General features: G+C 43.1%; 1 long non-coding RNA gene across 1 annotated transcript in view; it reads right to left on the bottom strand.

Annotated features, from left to right (window-relative positions):
- Positions 1-958: 958 nt before the first annotated feature.
- Positions 959-20,402, bottom strand: part of LOC105739530 — a 94,974-nt gene continuing 75,530 nt past the window's right edge. Inside the window, exons 2-3 of the long non-coding RNA XR_001115464.2 lie at positions 14,582-14,731; positions 959-1,849 (exon numbers count right to left, since the gene is read on the bottom strand). This is a non-coding gene — a long non-coding RNA (uncharacterized LOC105739530). The remainder of the gene's footprint in view (positions 1,850-14,581; positions 14,732-20,402) is intronic.

Below are 20,402 nucleotides of genomic sequence, written 5' to 3'. Positions count from 1 at the left end.
TCATTAAACCAAACAAGTTTATAGCACAGACTAACCGTAAAAAATATGGAAAAGCATAATTATTACTATAAAGCAATTCATAATACTTATCATCATTGGGAGCAAATGCATGCAAAAAAAGCTTACTTTGGAGAACCTATTCAGATTTATGCTCTGCAGCCAACATAAATATGAAAAAGAGTCTATACACTTCCACTGCATTTGGCAAAAATAAGTAAGAGTGAGGGTGCCCTGGATACACTTGCTGAGTCACACTTGCCACTGAGGCAGGCAGGAGGGAGCATAGCATCATGGAAAATAATCATTCGTAGGCAGCTCTGATGTGAACGTGGTTTGCATGGTTTAAGGGGGTGTGCTCTTGTCAACAATGCCACAGCTTCCATGTCAAAAGGCAGGTCTCTCCTAAGAATGGTAAGCATGTACTTATCTCCTCTAAGACTTGAGCAGATTCTATTTTACACACCCATGCAGAAGTCAGCAGGGTATTTTCAGGGCTCCCTCAGTTATTAAATTGACATTTAGGAGGGGTGCAGTGGCTCACACCTGTAATTCTAGCACTTTGGGAGGCCAAGGTAGGCAGATGACGAGGTCGGGAGTTCGAGACCAGCCTGACCAACATAGTGAAATCCTGTCTCTACTAAAACAAAAATTAGCCGGGCGTGGTAGCATGCACCTGTAATCCCAGCTACTCAGGAGGCTGAGGCAAGAGAATTGCTTGAACCCAGGAGGCGGATGTTGCAGTGAGCTGAGATCATGCCACTGCACTCGAGCCTGGGCAACAGAGCAAGACTCCATCTCAAAAAAAAAATTAAAACTAATTTCACAAGTAATCTATTTTTACTAGAAAAGTTTGAACTTACAACTAGCAAAAATAATAAACTCTTCTATTGATATCTGGATGAATGTCCTTTCATACTTTTCTGAATATCTATATAAACACTCCTATATTTCATGGAAATGAGGTGAAAAATGCCTGCTTTATTTTACATAACAATGTATTGTCAGCGTTTTGTCATTGTAGGGAAACAGTTCTCCGTGAGCCTCTCACGTTTCTGCACATCTTGTGAGCAGAGGCATTCTCCACCTATTTTCCTGTCTATCTTTTCACAGATATTTATATAGTAAACAGGTGTGTTCTGAAGCGTCTCCCTTCGGAACAATGGCAGATGTGTTTAATTGTTAACTATAAAAGATTTGGGTTTCCTAAGCTTGGAGTTCCTGTTCTGTAATACAGCCACTGATGGCAGTGCTAGTGTTACCTGGCCTTTTCCTGTAACTCTGTGGTAATTAGGACTTGAGAAACTGTCAGGAATAAAGGTCCTGAAATTCTGGCTCCTGATATTGCGGTATTAGAGACCTTTGTTCCTGACCCAGGGGTCTTGTGTCTTCTTTCATGAAGCTATGGCAGAGTTGTTAACTTACAAGTTGGGTAAAATCTCAGACTCCCTGTGGTTCTAGACAATTATATTGCTAAACTATTGTTCAACATCATCATTCTTGATAGCTGTATTTTGACAAGTGCACTCTGATGTCTTTATCCAATTCCCTGTTGTTGGATTCTTAAACTGTTTTCATGGTCTTGCCCTTGAATATAATATTTGCATACAACATATTTATACATTTATCCCTTATAAATAACTTTTCTAGATGAAAATTTAAGGAACTTTTGCTTTTGATGAACTGCATATTAAATACCATTTGCGATTTTCTGGGTATTTAACAATTAATTTCTGTTGACTGCTCCTCTGTCAGTGGTCCTCAAGGTCAGCTCATTGAGGGGTTGGATGGGTCAACCCACGACAGATGATAGGATGGCTCAAGTGTCAGAGGCCAGTCATCCTAGGGTTAGCTGTGAAAATAGAAGGCAAAAGGTCAGAAATCCAAAAGGATGATATAGCTCAAAAACCTCCGAAATACGTTCTCACCCTAATATTCCACCTCTACAATTTGACGTCTACTTGTTGCCAAGCTCATGCACATGAGACAAAACAAAGCCAAGGCCAAAGCCTGGCTAATTCAGCTGGTAATAGACAGTGAACCACTTAGATTTAGACCGTTACTATTTTTATATAGACAGTGAAAAGGGGGGCCAGTTCCCCATGATCTTTCCCAAACACCAAACTGAGCAACACTGAAATGGAAGGGATCAGATGACTACACCATGAGCTGGGACACTTGCAGATTTTGGCTGAACAGTTTCGAGTTCTGCAGCTCTACTTTTGGAGTGGGGGAAGCAGGGCAGAAAGCGCCAAACCTTGTCAGCACCCTGGAGACCTTGAGAAACTGATTCATGACAATCCTCCGAGGAGAGAGGGAGATGAGTGGGAGATGGCTTCACAGCAGCTCCTACAAGCCTCATGTCCTTGGAGGAGCACAGGCATTGTGCCAAGCCATTCAAGAGGTAGCTTGTCTGGATAGGTGCAAGTCACCAGGGCACCATGGTGGAGCCATTGCCCACACTTACCTTTTTATCCTATTTTCTCACATTTCCTCCAACCTCTGCCCACACACTACTGCATGCTGTTGCATGTTCTCCAGACATACACCCCACATTCCTGCAGCTGTGCCTTGGTTGCAGGTGAGCCTTTAACTGGGGCCAATTGCCTCCATCTCGTACCACCTAGCAAAGTCCCAGCTACCTCCAAGCTGAGCTTGGTGCCTTAATATATTTGATGATGATGACATCCCAAGAGCCCAGCAGGGTGGGTACAGGACACTCATTTTGCACAAAAGGAGGGGAGTTGTTAGGGAACTTGCTCAGGGCTCTCCAGTAGCAGAGCCAAGATTCAACTACTTTGATCCTTTGCAGGATGCAGCACAAAGCCTAGCTCATAGCAAGTTAGAATAAAATGTCTGGAGAGTCACATCAAATGAATTGCAGCAAGGGGGCATCAAGAGGAATTGAATCCACAGTCTTGGATAATCAGATCTAATGGTGGGTGCCAGAGCAACTTATGGTCAAGGTACATGAGGGATGGGGCACTATCAGAGTCAGAGCTAATTCGGCCTGAATCCTGGGCCTTGTACAGTCTGGCCTTGAAGGGGCAGGGCCCAGCGCTGGTAGAGCTGGGGACTAGCTGTGCTACTGGAAGCTTGTGTTTGAGGAGAGAGGATTTGAGCATAGAAGGGGCATCAGCAGGTTTGGGGTTCATCCTAATGTTCCCTAGCTTCTCCCTTCTCTCTGGAGTCCCTCCTCCCCCTGGCCTGTCTTTAGCCCTTTTAGTTCCAATCACTTTATCCTTTCAGCCTGGCTGAGCTCCCCCACTGGTCTCATTCTCCTCTAACCAGATCTGGGGTTGTCTGCTGCTTTTGGAATTCACCATTAGGAGATGAGGAGGCAGCTGCAGGTTGACTGAGCAAGGGCCATCGTCTATTTGAAGTTTCAAAGGTATCTCTGAAAATAAACACAGTTTTTTGCAAGAGTGAAATGGCATCTGTGGTAGAATTGGAAAGACAGTTGTCATTTTGCTTAGAGTTCCTCTTCTACAGATGGCAGCTGGGCCTTTCAAAGTCAAGGGCGACAGTCTGCACGTGGCTTCTCCCCAGCACTGTACTGGGTGATGGGGGTGGTGTGCAATACACTAGAAATATACTTCCCTGGTTTGCTGCTCTGCTTGAGGCCTCCTTCCCCCACCCCCTCATCAGCCAGGATGCAGGACTCCCTATCTGTGTATCTTCCACATTGAAAATTGTGCTGTATTGAGATAACATGGCACAGAGATTCAACCCACAGGGGTTTGGGGTTAGGCAGGCATGGCTATAAGCCTCAGCACTGCCCCTCTACAGCAGCTTTTGTAACACTGAGCAAGTGACTTTGCCTCTCAAAGCCTCCATTTCCTCATGGGTAAAAGGGGATAAGAGGATCTGCCTCCTAGGATGATAGGGATGGATTTAGTGAAATAGTGCATGTCAAGAGCTTATGAGTATGTGGCCACAGCAGGAATTCATTACTATTGCTCTGTGACTGTTATCAAAGCTGTGGCCCACACGTACATCCAGCTAATGGCTAATGTGAGGTGGGCTGTGATGCCTGCTACAATGAAGCTATGATTGTAACTATAGCCCACACCCATATCCCTGGGTCCTGCACATGTGGATTCAACCAACTACTAGTCAAAAATATTAGAAAAAAATAAAAGTAGCAATACAACAAAAATACAAATAAGAAAACCCAGTATAACAACTATTTACATGGTATTTAGGTATTGTAAGTAATCTAGAGATGATTTAAAGTATACAGAAGGAAGTGTGTAGATTCTATCCAAATACTATGCCACTTTGTATCAGAGACTTGAGCATCCATGGATTTTGGTGTCTGGTGGTGAGGTGTCCTGAAACCAATCCCCCATGAATATTGGGGATGACTATATCATTATTGGGCCATCTTCTCCCTTGGGGAAACCAGATCTCCACCAGCATTAATAAGGCAATTGCTGTGCCAGAGAGCATTAATACTGAGAATCTCATGTTTTCATGTTACAACATCATATTTAAGGATATATAAGAGTTCTGTATCACTGGCAATAAACTCTAAAGAACCACCAAGGAATAAAAACTCTCCGTCTTTGACTGTACATGCCCAAGGATGATGCTGTTACCCTTAGATCTAAGCCATAGGCCTGAACACAGGCAAACAGCTGTTGGTTAATGGCCTTCGAGATCTGGAGGGCTGAACAGAAACTCCCCAAATGATAACGTTCTAGGGAGTCATAGCACTGATGCATTCACTAGGCATCTACCTCTGATCTGGAGGAAGTCCATGCTGCTTCCAATTCAGAGACTGTGCCCTAGACATCATATTGATTTTCCGCCTCTCCACCCCACTCTATGCTGTGAAACTGAGATTAATTGAACTGCTAAAATGATGAAGTTATATATACCAGCTAATTTTCCAATGGTCAGCATGACCTTTTATAGAAGTGTGTTCAGCATTTGAAAATGTATGTTTTTCCAACATCTCACCATGAAATACATATAAGAAAGTAAAGTTTTAAATGATTTTCTTTTATACAGACAAACTAGGAAGTATGAGATGTTCATTTGCCCCAGAGTTAGCAAATGCAAAACCAATTATGAAGTCTGAGAATATCACAGTTGACTTAAGCAGCAAATAGTCATGCCTATGTAATTCCATTTAACTGGTTACTCAGCTCTTTTTGAAAGGCATTATTAAGCTTGTTAGGGAACCTCAAAGGGAATCAGTTTCATTAAGAAACTAGACAATTAGACCTTGGAGTATTTAAAAAGATTACAGGCAGACAAATAGTACTGCAAACTGGCCTGTGAAATACATTCAAGAACTCAATAGACAGAAATAAAGATTTACAGAAGTCCTTTTTCCGATTGTGTTCTAATTTTAATTGTTTTTCTAATTGAGATTGTTTTTTCCCCAATGTAAAATATCTACTGCATAAATATATGCATATTATCTTCATAATATTTGTATTACAGATAAGCTAAAAGAAGAAAATGACCCATTTCAAGAAATAACCAATATCAATACTTTGCTCTAAACTTTCCAGAGGCCTGTATAGTACAGCCAGATAGCTAAAAGCCTAGGGGCCAGAGTCAGAGTGACTGGATTTATAGCCTAGTTTTATCGCTTATTGACTCTGATCTTGAAAATTCACTTGAACTTCGTTTGATTCCATTTTCTTATCTGTATAATTGGGATCTTAAATTATACCTTCTCTACAGCATTTTGGGATGATCAAATGAGATAGTATGTGTAAAGTCTTAAATCAATGGCTGGTATTTGGTAAGTCTTCAATAAATATTAGCTATTTTATATATCTTATATAGACAGTGTATAATCAAAATGGGATTTTATTGTATGTTCTGTTTTTACAGTTCACTTTTTATTTACTGGCATATTGTGAAGATTTTTCTATATAAATAGATGCACATCTCCTTATTATTTTTAATAGCTATATAATATTGCATCATCTGCTTCTTGATAAATTACCAGGTAAGAGGCTAAGCAGAGCCATGGTTTGGGCCCCACCCTTCCTTGCTAGAGCTCAGTGAGGGCAAAGCTTCCCGCCCTACCCCAGGTCACCCCTGATGTGCCAGAGTGAGTATTTTTACCTGGGTTCGAACCCTGTGACCGAGTTCTCAGCATTCATGGGCTCCTTTACAGTAATAGAATGCCCAGCTAGCAGAGACATGGGGGATTCCCACCATTGAAGGCTGCTCAGGGAAGAGAGCCTCTTTCTTCGCTTCTAATAAACCAGCATCTCTGCCATTTGCATAACTTCTGGAGAAGGGCCAACACATTTCGGGAAGATGCTTGTTTTCTTGCAGAGGCAGCTGAAACTCATTTGAATAACCAAGTTAAATCAATTCAGAAGAAGCCAGCTCAGCATGAAAGCAACGATTATCATTCTTGTTCCTGAGATATTCCTCCAAGTAGCACAGTGAACCAACTGCAGAATCATAGACTCCGTGCTACAGGATGTGCAAGGTGACCTGGTCCTCCTTTACAGGTAAGCAAATGGAGGCATGACCCCAGGTCACATGAAAAGAATGGGGCAGAACAGGGGAAAACTCAGGTATTTGGACTTCATGTTCAGAGTTCTTCCCACTCCACTCCTACTGCCTTCTACTCTCTCTCACCCAAGAGAGACTGAAAGTGACTGCAGGTGCAGACTTTTGTGAGAGGAAATAATTCGAGCGCTACTGTTGATCCCTTTTGTTCCCACTTGGTCAGGACACCTTGGGGAAAATTAAGGTGGACAGAGCTACATGTGTTGGGGAGGAATAGAGTGCAAGGTAACATCAATGAAAACGAGTTGGTAAAAAGAGAAAATGATGTTACCTATTCAATCGTCTAAGCATCTAACTCAACAACAGCAAATACGCTGTGTGTGCCCACCATTGGGGCATCCTATCTAAGAGTTTGATGCATGGAGAGACAAAGTTCAGTTCTTGGCAGGATGAGAGGAAACATCGTTCTGATCTAATATGGAATCCATTCTCAGCTCTAGCATTTCCTCCCAAGGACCGTGTAGATGTATGATGTTACCTGAATTATCTTTTCAAAATGCAAATCTAGGCTTGTGGTTCCCTGCCTTAAACCCTGTCAGTGGCTCTCCATTGTCTTCTGAGTGACCTTCTAACCCCTCAGCAGGAATCTTTGGGGGTGAGAGCAGCAAGGAAGGGTAGGATGATTAGGAGAGGTAGGATGAGCTTCTTAATTACACATTTCTCGAGGTCTAGAGCCCTCCAGTATTGGTATCTGGAAGAAAACAGCCTTGCCCTGCAGAGTTGTCTAGAAGTGGATGACAAAACCCAGCGGGGCCAGGCCCAGAGTACTGGTCCTACCTTGACCGCAGGACCTCAGCCTTATAGATTTCTGCAGTGTCAACCCAGAGAAGATAGATGCATGGAATAGACCAAAGCAGTTACTTGCTTTCCTCCTACAAGGCCCTTAGTGTCTGCGGCTCACCCCATCTAATGGGCTTGGAGTTCGAGACAGCAGTTGACCCTGTCATTTTTCCAGTTTGATATTTAGTTATCAGTGTGCTCAGCCCTTATCCTTTAGATATTTGACATTCAAACCCCAGTTGGGACTCTTGTACATCAGCTGGCTAGGAAATATTTTGGGTAATTGGATGGTGGCACTACCTGCCAGCTACCAGTTGGATTCAGGTGCTGTCTTTCAACATCAGTGTGTACTTATGCAGTTTATTGCATTTTAAAATTGTTATATAAAAATCAGTAAAAATGAAAACTGAAGGTCTGATATTAATGGTAAGAATTACTGGCCTTATAAATGCATACAATTGAGGCAAAGATGAAAAGCAATAGCACGTTAACAGTCTTTGATTTTGAAGAACATGTACAAAACAGAAGGCAATATATTGACAACATAATTTTTCTATGCCTTAAAGATAGGGCTAGTTAGAATTTTCATAATTTGTCTCTCAGAGATCAGAAGTCTTCTTCTAAAATATATTATCTATTTTCAGTTTTCACACATCTGACTGATGTTCAGAAGGAAGGTCTTGACGTCAAGCATCTCCTGCCACAAGGAAAGCTTTAGGGGGAAATGTGAGCAAAGTGCAGAGGGTGAGGCTCATGAGAGGGGTAGATAGGTGAGGCAGTGCTGAGTTCTGAAGGCCGCCCTGATGCTGAGATTCCATAGCTGGGGCTACCCTCATGACCCCCAAAACTCTCATCACTAAATACCAAAGGACTGTCCCCTGAGGACTGATGGACCAGATACACAGTGTTAAAAGAAAAACTTTAAATAAATATAACAGAGTTTAATTGAGCAAGAAAAAGAAAAAGATTCATGAATCAGGCAGCCATCAGAATCACAGCAGATTCAGAGAGATTCTAGCACTTGCCACATGGTCAGAGCAAATTTATGGACAGAGGAAAAAAAAAGTAGTGTGCAGAAAACAAAAGTGAGGTCCAGAAATAGCTGGATTGGTTATGGCTCTGCGTTAGCCTCCTTTGCACATGGTTTGAACAGTTGGCTGCCTGTGAGTGGCTCAAGCATGGCTGCTGGGATTGGCTGAGACTCTGCTAGCTTACAGAAGCATACTCCTGCATTAGTTTTCGGTTTGCCTGCCTACTATGTTAGGTTACAGTTCCTCCATAAGAACTCAAGCATGAGAGTACAGAGGCTTTCACAGACCAGATTTTAGTTTGATTTTACACTGATGTGGGGCTTGGTGTGAGATATGGGGAAAAGGCACGAGCTAAGAGTTTAAGAAAGAAGAGGTTTCTTGAAGCCAGTAATATGCTCTTGGATGGAAACAGCTTTTTACTTTCACTCAGGAGTGAAGACAAACAGGACCACAGGCTATAAAGAACTGTACTCTATGGAAATGAGACAGAAATGCCTATTGTGGGCCTAGTGTGCCTAGTACATAAGTGTTCATTACATGCTGAGGGGTCCTCTTTTGTCAAGTAGAGGAAGCAGAAGATGGTCACATTATGTTAATACATCTGTGTCAGTTGTGTAGTTACCAAGTGCCTCTTGCTGTTCTCTCTAATCTTTCCACTTTATCTTTAAGCTACTCTCATTAGGGGAAAGGAGATGAAGGGAACCGACATTTGCAGGTGGGGTGCTGCATATGATTATGGAGAGACTATGTAAATGACACCCTTGGCATTGCACAGTGCACAACATATGCAGCTGTACAGGATGATCCTGGCTGTTGTTTGCCTCCTATTGTTATAGTAGGTAGCTAGTTATGCATGAAAAGGGCGTGATAGGGTTCCCTCCCACTGTATCAGGAATGTCAGGTAGCCATCAGGCAATATGGTCAGGTAGTTGTTAAACTGTTTCTCTAAAATAATAATCGGTCGCAGCCAGCACTAGGGAAAGGCAGTCTCCCAACAGACAGAAAAAACCTGAAACTGGTGATCAGCAGTTTCCCAATAAGATCTCAGGAGTTGGGTGAGTGGGCTCAAGCGTATATACTAAGAGGCAAAATGGCAGAGTTTAACTGGTATATGACCTTCTCAGAGCATTCGACTGGTGAGGGAGGAATTCCTCAAGTGAGCATCATACAGCTCCAGTAAACGGTTGTAGCAGCCCCTCCCAAGTGCTAGCAGGCAACTGTGCATGCAGATATCCCACATCAAGGGAAAAATCAGGGGAGAAGAGAGGCAAGCTCCAAGAAGTATGCCAATATTATAAAAACCTGAGTCAAAGGTCAAACTGGGCACTTGATCTCTCGAGTTGGCTGCTTGGCCCCTCTTCCAAGTGTATTTTCCTCCCTTTCATTCCTGCTGTAAAGCTTTTTAATACACTTTCACTCCTGCTCTAAAACTTGGCTCATTCTCTCACTCTGCCTCATGCCCCTTCAGTTGAATTCTTTCTTCTGAAGAGGGAAGAACTGAGGTTGCTGCAGACTCGTACGGATTTGCTGCCAGTAACACTATGTTTGTAGTACTGTGCTAGATCTTCCTATTATCATATCAAATTACACTCCTAAAAGCCCTGGGAGGTGGGATTATCCCCACTTGTCACTAAAGAAATAATGAGTTGGAAAAGTTGAAGGATATCCCAAGATCACAAAACTAGGAAGTGGTAGGACTAGAATGAAAACTCTAGTCTGACTCAGCTAGCTTTCTTTTTTTCCTTCCTTTTTTTTTTTAATCTTTTTTTAACTATACTTTAAGTTCTAAGGTACATGTGCACAACGTGCAGGTTTGTTACAAATGTGTACATGTGCCATGTTGGTTTGCTGCACCCATTTAACTCATCATTTACATATTCACAGCTGAATTCTACCAGAGATACAAAAAGGAGCTGATACCATTCCTTCTGAAACTATTCCAATCAATAGAAAGAGGGAATCCTCCCTAACTCATTTTATGAGGCCAGCATCATCCTGATACCAAGGCCTGGCAGAGACACAACAAAAATAGAGAATTTTAGACCAATATCCGTGATGAACATCAGTGTGAAAATCCTCAATAAAATACTGGCAAACCGAATTCAGCAGCACATCAGCTAGCTCTTTCAATCATCCCAGAGAGTTTGGAGCTGAACGCACCTAAATGCAAATGAACCATCCACCTAAGAGTGCAAAACCTATACAATACGCAGAAGCCCTGCGTTCCCTCATTGCATGATGCTTTCTGTGTCTGGCATTGGCTCCCAGAGACTGGCTCTCTGGAAGTTCGAGGAGGAATTACAGCTTTAGCAGGAGCCTGGGTTCTTCAATCCAGAATCTGTGCACTGAATCGTAAACTCTCATTTGAATGTGATCTCCTGCATTAGCTCCAGAATCTCTTCCTTCTCTTCTTTCTTGATACTTCTTTTCATCTTTGTGTGTGAGGGATGGGAGTCCCTGCATTATTTAATGCTCAATGTCCTTCACAGCTGGGGCAGCAATTCTAACATTGAGCTACAAAACATCAGAAGAGAAAAAAAGGAAAGTCTGCCCCTGTTACAGGAAAGGGGTCCCAATCCAGACCCCAAGAGAGGGTTCTTGGATCTTGCATAAGAATTTAGGGAGAGTCCAGAGTGCAAAGCGAAAGCAAGTTTGTTAAGAAAGTAAAGTAGTGAAAGGACAGCTACTCGACAGACAAAGCAGAGTGTTCCCGAAAGTAAGAGGGGGAATGTGTCCACCCTAGGTACAATGCTTGTTTATATACAGGATTAAAAAGATTAGGCCGGGCACAGTGGCTCACGCCTGTAATCCCAGCACTTTGGGAGGCCGGGTGGGTGGATCACGAGGTCAGGAGATCAAGACCATCCTGGCCATCATGGTGAAACCTTGTCTCTACTAAAAATACAAAAAATTAGCCAGGGCATGGTGGTACACATCTATAGTCCCAGCTATTCGGGAGGCTGAGGCAGGAGAATTGCTTGAACCCAGGAGGCAGAGGCTGCAGTGAGCCGAGATGGCGCCACTGCACTCCAGCCTGGGTGAGAGAGCGAGACTTAGTCTCAAAAAAAATAAAAATAATAAAAATAAAAATAAATCATGGGGAGATGTGCTCTGTTATAAGGGTTTGTGATAAGGGACTAATTTTCTTAATTACCATATTTTGCAAGAATCAATATTTAAGGCAGAACTAGAAATGCCTTTGTTCTCAAGATATTGGGATATCAGGACACTTCCAAGTCTGGGTCTGTTTAGCAAAATTTATCAATATATTCCCTTAACCATAAACATCTAGAGGCTAGAAATACCTCAGTTTCTGGCAAGGCAGCCCAGCAAGTCCCAGCCTCATTTTCCTAGCCCTCACTCAAGATAGTCACTCTGGTGTGAATGCCTCTGACACCCCTAATCAAAATGGAAGAGACTGCTGATGATGCCTTTAGGACAAAGGCACAGAATTGGAAGGAATCTGCAGAGAGGAGCTGCTAGCCCCTACCTTCTTTCCCGCAGAAAGATGTGCTCAGGTCAGAGAAGGATGTTTATGGGTATCAAGGGGAGATGAGGCATGAGAGAGATAGAGAGAGACAGAGAGAGAGAGAGAGAGAAACAAATAGAAAATTATTATAAAGCTATGGTTAGAAATTCCATGGCTCGACGGACCAGGCAGCCACACAAGTGAGTAAAGTAGGCGGTAGGATCCATGGCAAAATGGAGATGTCATGCTCTAAAGGGGCTGTACCTACTCACAGCCCCAATCAGGTGTGGCCAGGTACTTATCCCTCGTACTAGGATGTACTAGGACTGGTTTTAAGAAAATCTAAGCTTTTGAATTTTAAAGAATAATCATAATAGCTACTACTTGTTAAGCACTCAAGGCTGAGGGCAGAGCGTGCAGAATCTATTTGGGAATAAGAGGAAGATCAGAAGTGAGTGGAGACAGAAACGAGCTATGAAGAGTAGCAAACAAACAAAATCACATCCATGGAGACAGCAGTGGAAGGGAGGGAGGTGACCATCTGCAGTGGCACCTGGCAGGGAGGTGGAGACCCAGGATGGACAAGGAAAGGCTGGTGAACACAGTGTGCAGGATGGCTTCAGTGACCTCCCAGGGACTAATTTCAGCAGAGGGACAGAGATCAAAGACAGACTACAAGGAGCGGGGAAGTGGGTGGGTGGAAAAAAGCAGATGCAGCAGGTGTGCACTACTCGTTTCAAAAGTTTGGCAAAACTCCTAAGAATTCTGAGTTTTGTATTCCATCCCCATTAGTACCATTAGTTTCAGTGGCTACTTTCAATTAGTTCTCCACTCAGGCATCTGCAGCCTTTTCCTTCCCACTGTTCAAGCCTATTATCAGAAAGAAGAAAGGAAGCAACTCAGTTGGGATCATCTTTTTCAATGTTCACCAAAGAAAGAAAATTAGCAAAACTGCTGAGTTTATTCTAAGCACAGCAGTGTAGAGTCCAACCACCAAAGTTAGTTCTGCCTGAATCTCTAATGGGGGAGGTAGAGGTGAAACTGTCATTCTTCGGTGCAAATTTCTTCAGATTTACCTGTAGGTGGGGAAACTGCCAGGCCTCCCTTAGGACTGCATTTTTTTGGTGACAGCCATTCCTCCAAGACGCAAGACCCCTCTTATGCAAGACTTTGGCTCGAGGTCTCCCTCTTGGTCTTCCTGAAACTTGCTTGGAACTGCAGTGCAGCCTGAGACTCCTGCCCAACCCCTCTCCTGTCCTTCTCTCATTCATAGGTGTCAGAGTGGCACAGCCATTTGAGAGCACTCGCAGTTGCCTCCCCATCACAGGTGTGTGTGTCACAGGTGATGTGACCACCACCAACACTGACTTCTAAAATATTAATCCAACTGCCTCTTTTTTTTTTTTTTTTGAGATAGAATCTCGCTCTGTCACCCAGGCTGGAGTGCAGTGGCACTATCTCAGCTCACTGCAACCTCTGCCTCCCAGATTCAAGCAATTCTCTGGCCTCAGCCTCCCTAGTAGCTGGGACTACAGGCATGCACCACCATGCCCAGCTAATTTTTGTATTTTTAGTAGAGACGGGGTTTCACCATGTTGGCCAGGCTGGTCTTGAACTCCTGACCACATGATCCACCCGCCTCAACCTCCCAAAGTGCTGAGTTTACAGGCGTGAGCCACTGCGCCCATCCCCCTGACCCTTTTAAGGGAAACAATTGTACTTCTAGTTTAACATTTTGATGTAGTACAGGCTTCTGCAACTGAGCACTTGTAAATGCATTATATTGTAATGCCATTTGGGGCACTAGGTATGGTGCATCATATGAAAAGAGGCCTTACATTATAGAGTCCAAAGGATAATGCAAACGTGTTCTAGTTTCCTGATCCTTCCATAGAGACTCCAACCTGGACACACACGTGGGCATTCCCTTTCTTTCCAGTCTTCTTCCCTGACCTCACAATCATGATTATTTGAGCTCTATTTTTCACCCTAGGGCTCCTGGCTGCATCCCAGAAGTGTGTGTGGCATCTTCAGGTTCTGAGCATCACTCTAGGCTCAGTTCTGGAGAGGAAGTGGTAGGCACTGAGCTGAAGAAAGCCTTACTTCCTTTGGATTTTTCAGACTTGAGCTTTAAGAGGACAAACAGCCCCTCCTCTAGCTAAATTTGCCAGCTTTAACTCTGATATGCTTTTATGCAACCCTACCAAAGATTTTTTTCCATCTTTTTATTAACCTTGCCAAACATTCCCAGGAGGTCTGCCCGGAGTGATGGAGGTAGGGGGAAAGGCAGAAAAAACAGAAAACAAACCCATCTCATCACAAATATAAAGCTCTAAGCATCAGGAGATAATGAACTAAAGTTATATAATTTATTTAAATATTCTTCCACCTGAGAGAGAGCTTAAAACCCGTAAGAGTCTTTTCTGAACTACACGGAGGGGAGTGGGAGAAAAGATGTTCTGATTTAATTCCTACATTATAATGAAAGCAATTGTCCTGTGTGCATCATTATTTTTCCATTATCTTAATGCATCAGTTAATGAAAATTTTCAGAGCCCATTCACATGGCTACAGTAGCTGAGAAGTTAGATTGCATCCTCCACCCTGTGGGTACAGATGCAGCTGCCCTGCACATGGGTTGTCCTTCCACATATCAAAATCTCACCAGTGCTAACCATAAGTTGGGCTGCATATGCCAGCCTAAGGGTACAAAGCAGCTTCCATTTCATCCAGATGGATTTCTCTCCCCCATTACCTTCCACTTGCAGCATCGCTGCAGAGATAGCCCATGCAGAAGGTACCCTCTGTGTGGATGATAGCAGATTCATAGCTCTTGGGCACCACAGGCACTCAGGGACCCCAGACACTTCAGGCATGACACACAACTTTGGGACATTAACTTCCTCTGTATGAGAAGACACAATATTTTTAATGTGTAAAGAATTCAGACTTTATCCACTGCCTGCATATAACAATCTCAGAATTGCCAGCTTTGCTTTTTCTATACTTCCCCCTCTTTTCCTTATTTCTGAGGGCTGAAAGGGCAAAAGCTTATGCAAAGCCTGATGAGAAAAGAGATGGGAGAGAAGAATGTATTTCCCAGGCAGCTTCATGGGGGAGCAGGAGGATGAAACTGGTCAAATGGGTCATGATAGGAAAACAAGACACTAAGGTGGCAGGGACAAGACCATCTGGATGACAGAGTACACTCATGGCATAGGAGTGAGAAATCTCGACTAATTGGGGGTGGCAGATAACAGAACAAGAGAAGTTATAAAGATTTGGTATAGATTTTGCTCTTGGATCCCCATGAATTTTTGAGAAAGACCTAAATAAAATTAAATCCCCCTCATGGGTTGCAGTTCTTGAAATGTGATACTCTTCTGAAACTGGCCCACTGGGTCTTAGCTTTATGGGCAGGATATTTTGTTTCTTGGCCACTCTGTGCCCATCTACCATCAAAGCACCAGGACAGATGTGAAGGGGCAACAATGTAGAATTACAGGCTTTCAAAGGATGAAGTCACATTAGAGATAATCGAGTCTAGCCTCATATTTAATTCAGGAAACTTCCTAGTGCTCCTTTGCCTCATCTCTGGTTAAAGGATTCCAATAATATGAATTTCAGGTCCGATGTAGAGGCAGTCACATTGTAAAGCTCATGCCTTGAAGTCAGAAGGTGTGGTTTCAAGATATTTACAATGGTTAAACTCCTGTTCCCTGAGTGTCAGCTCTGTTACCTGGAAAAGGGTCACAACAGTCCCTTTCTAGAATGTCAATAAGGGGAATAAAGAACAGAATGGATGCAGATATGCTCCAGAAAGAACAATGCAGATTCTAATCATGAGTACAGCCTCCTGACTCAGTGGCCTGGATTGAGTCTACATGTTGACCAAATATCTGGTCAGTTTAGTGAGGTCCAGTGTGGAAACAGCCATAAAATAAGTGATCTACTGGAGTTTTGGTTTTAAAGCTCTGGTGATGTGCTAATACCCAGCTATGTTCAATTAACAGTGGGTAAAGCATGTCCAAAAGACTATCTACACCACATGGATAGAGAACCTTAGAAAACCAACATTTTTCCAGTCAAAATTATTTCATTCGTAGAACTTTTTAGTAGCTATTTCAAATATCCTTTCATTTAATGAGCTTGGTATCTGAAGAAGAATATATCACAGGAAATGGGATGGGAGTCTTAGAAAATCTGACACTAAAGTAGAAAAAAAAATTGAAAGAAAAATATTCCAAAATAAGAGTGGAGGAATTCGAGGAGGGCTTATTTTTCCCACGTGTTGAAAATTCTCTACAATAATGCTATAATACCTTAAAAATAACAATCGTGTTATAACAATATTAAGCACAATGTAACAGGTAGCTTTATGTATGTTCTTAGGTTATTTCACCTTTCACTACTTCAGTTTCTTTATCTTCAGAGCAAGGGGATTCAAATAGATGCTACGTAAGGAACTTTCTTATAACAACTCTATTGTGTGAAAATTTCACTTACATGCAATAGATGTCACCCCATTCAAAAATCTTTCAGTTTCACAGTAGCTTATTTTTCCGTAGGAAAAACACATCTTTTGTTAACAATTATATGCATCTTTCCTCAGAAATAATAAATGCAAGAATGACAGACGTTTTGCGTCTCGGAAATTTTTCACTAATACAAGAGCAAATAATACAAGAATGATAGACATTTTGCATTTCGGAAATCTTTGACTAATACAAGGGCTATGACACTGTGACTTTGGCCACGAGAGGATGGGTGTTATACATCACATTTACACCTGGTTTACCCAATGAAAACTGGTGAGTCTCAGATGAGTTAGTGCCCTTTGAGTCCATCCCTTTTGTGGTGCATAAGCCTCACCGCCATTCGCTGCATACATAACCTGAGTGCTCACCTGTCCCAGGGTAGCTACCATTGCCTGAGTTGACTGCCCAGCCCGATAAGCCATTATGTAGACAAGAATGTGGTGGATATTCACAGCAGTGCCTTTGAAATTCGCATGCTCTTTAAAATCAAGCTACATCTCATATGCAAAATATAAAATTAAAAGAAATTCATGAATGCAAACGCTACTGGGTCTAATTTTAAAGTATAATTTAAATAAAATAGAGTACTCACTACATATTGGAAAGGAAGAATTTTAAGAAAAATCTATATGAGTATTTAAAATGTTGGATTTTTGCTGGGTGACACAGTGATAAAAATCCAATATTTGGTGCCAGACAGACTAACTTTCTAGGTTCGATGCTAAGTACTTAGCACCTCTGAGTTTCAGCCACTTCATTGGTAGCATGGGCATGTGGTAGGTTCCTTTCTCCTTCCTTGGATAACCTGAGTTATCTTTAATTCTGTGGTATAGTTTATAAAATGTTGGAAATATTTTATACCTATCCACCTTTCCTTTCAAAGTTTCTTGGTACATGTGATAGCAATACATCTCCATCTCACTGTGCCCTCCTTGCCTATTGATGAAAGGAACTGGGAAGAAAGGCTACAGTTTCTCATCATTATGATTACTAATTTGCTAAAGCATTAAATTAATAGCAGATCCCAGGTCCTAATCCTCCAGTTCCATAAAGGGATAAAGGCATGTCTATTCTACCACCAGCTATTTATGCTGTTGCCTTTTTGCTTCTTGAAAATGAAGCTATTTCTTATATGCATAAATAACCCACTTTTTTAATTTTTATTTTTTGATGAGTCTCACTTTGTCACCCAGGCTGGAGTACAGTGGTACAATCTTGGCTCACTGCAACCTCCACCTCCCAGGTTGAAGCAATTTTTCTGCCTCAGCCTCCCGAGTAGCTGGGATTACAGGTGCGCACCACCACGCCCGACTAATTTTTGTATTTTTAGTAGAGATGGGGTTTCACCATGTTGGCCAGGCTGGTCATGAACCCCTGACCTCAAGTGATCCACCTGCCTCAGCCTCCCAAAGTGCTGGGATTACAGGTGTGAGCCACTGCACCCGGCCAATAACCCACTTTTGAGACTGGATTTTTATAGATGCACATGCGAGACTATGCAGCATAATTTAATACATATTGTCTTATTGTGGGGATAGGAAAAACAAAATATGTATTTGTAAAATTCTACAGTAAAAATGCAGTGCTAGCACTCAGATCTTCATAAATGATAGCATCTGTCGCCATCACTGCTTGTTGCTTCTCCAGCAGCTGTCCCCGCCTATACTCCCCTGCTGGTGGAAACTGGATCAATGACAAACAGAAGCTCAAAAGGTTAGAAGCTCACTTTCCGGTTGCTCTTGAGCCACTGGCAGCCACAGCACCTAGTTTTATTCAGAGACATCAGTGGAAATACCTTGGGGGATTTTCTTGGAAAGATTTTCCTCCTGGAAAGATTTTCCTCCTGGAGAGATACGGGCTAGAGTTCCACCCCGTCTCGCTTTTGGACTTTTGGAAAACTCAGAAAATAGCAGAGGCAACAACCTGGTATCCAGGCATAACTGAGTTACTGAACCAACCCCAATAATCAACTGCTTCTGAACTTATTATTTGGAAGGAAAAATAGCCCTTATTGCTTAAACTGCTTTTAGTCTGCTTTTGGGTACTCTACTCCTTGCAGTTGAAAACATCCCTCCGACTGCCTCTCCCACTGTTCCACTCTGGCTCTGAGCCTGCCTACCTCTTGCTTTTGTCCTGGTGTGATCTCTGGCACACCCAAGTGTACTGCCAGAAAAAAATGACACAAAGTTGGCCTTTTCTCAATCCCTTTGAATGCACTGCTCCCACGTGTCCTGATGAGAGACATGAGGCCCTGAAATCAAATTCCCTTACCAGCCTCAGGGAAAGGGACTGAAAACGGCAGAGCAGGAAGGAGGGGCAGGCACAGGTGGGTTGGTGACACTGAAGTGGCCTAGGCAGCTATCACATGCCCTGGAGGAGCCACAGGGCACATGAGCTGCCCCCTGACCCCAGCAGGAACCACAGGCTGTGAGCTGCAGCCCCTCTAGTCCCAGAGGTGACCTTTACAGGCTAAGGCTGAGTTGTCCAATTGTCTGAATCCTAAGAGATGGTGGCTGAGAGAAATGCCATTGGCAATTGCCATCCACAGGGCTGCAGAGAGATGGCGGAAGTTTCAGGGAGCCCCTGTAGCAGGGAGGAGCAATTCTACAGCCTCTGCCTTGACGAATGACACTCTGTAGGGCACTACGGAAACACTGGCAAGGGTTCCACGAAGGATTGGGCTACTAAGGAACTGCTGAGTTGCCAGCTGAGGCACCCTGCTGCTCAAATGTCCCCAGCTCTCTGCATCCTCCTCTCATGATTCACCCTTGATATCTGTGCAGTAGAGAAGGAACTTACTTCTCTGTTATATTCACCCCTCACTGTAGATGGAAAATAGCTTCCCCTCACCAGGAGACTGTCTCTAGAGAGTTGAAGCCCCCAAATCTAGAGTTGATCCAACTGTGAAGGACCCAAAGTTCCAGTCCCACCTTCAGATGGCAAGCAGTAGATGCTGCCTGGGCAAACAAAGATGCTTATGCCTGCAGAGATCAGCAGGCAAGTCCCATGCAGGTAAATCACAGACTGGCTACTTTCACTAAGAAGTGAAGCTCTTCAAACTTTGGGCAGCAGAGCAGAATGCTTTGTTTATGAACATTGGCAATCTCGAGTTTTCTGAAAAACTTGGAATGGCTCACAAGCCTTCAATAAATTCCAGTTTCTCCAATTCTTTGTGCTCAAGTGACTGACACAGCACAAAATGAAGTGGAAATGTAGCAAGAGATGGTCGAGTTGGTGACAACCGGTTGATATCACTAACTTGTCTATTGATGTCACTCATATCAAACCATGGCTAAGTTTCCCCAGAGCTGTGCCCATGTAAGCATTGCAGTAATAACCATAACAGCAAATATGATGGGATGTGCCAGAGACCAGGCTCATGTGCTTGTCGCCGTTTAATCCTCATGACCCTATGCAATAAGAATTTCCTTTTTTTTTTTTTTTTTTTTTTTGAGACAGAGTCTCGCTTTATTGCCCAGGCTGGAGTGCAGTGGCGCAATCTTAGCTCACTTCAACCTCTGCCTCCCAAGTTCAAGCAATTATCCTGCCTCAGCCTCCAGAGTAGCTGGGATTACAGGTGTCCACCACCATGCCTGGCTAATTTTTTTGTATTTTTAGTAGAGACGGGGTTTCACCATTTTGGCCAGGCTGGTTTCAAACTCCTGATCTGAAGTGATCCACCCACCTCGGCCTCCCAAAGTGCTGGGATTACAGGCATGAGCCACCATGCCTGGCCAGGAATTTACTTTCTGTGTAGCCTTGGCAAGTTACTTATTCCCTTGAAGCTGATAAGTAACAGAGCCAGGACTCAAATGTGTGTCTGTTGGAGTCCAGGACCTGGGCTTTAGACCATGGTGCTATCCCATGTCCTCTGAACTGGCCCTGGGAAGCCCCACCTTGCTCCACTCATCCTCACAGTGTCTTTCCCCTGACATGTTGCTTTTAGGAAGGTGGCTAATTAATAGGCTCCATTATTTTTCAGATGATTTGAAAGGGCAGTTGCAGACCAATTAAAGGTCAGCAAGTTCATGGAAGCCA

Source organism: Nomascus leucogenys, chromosome 3 (assembly GCF_006542625.1).
Source record: "Nomascus leucogenys isolate Asia chromosome 3, Asia_NLE_v1, whole genome shotgun sequence".
Classification (NCBI taxonomy): domain Eukaryota; kingdom Metazoa; phylum Chordata; class Mammalia; order Primates; family Hylobatidae; genus Nomascus; species Nomascus leucogenys.
This window is presented reverse-complemented; position numbering and strand designations above follow the sequence as displayed.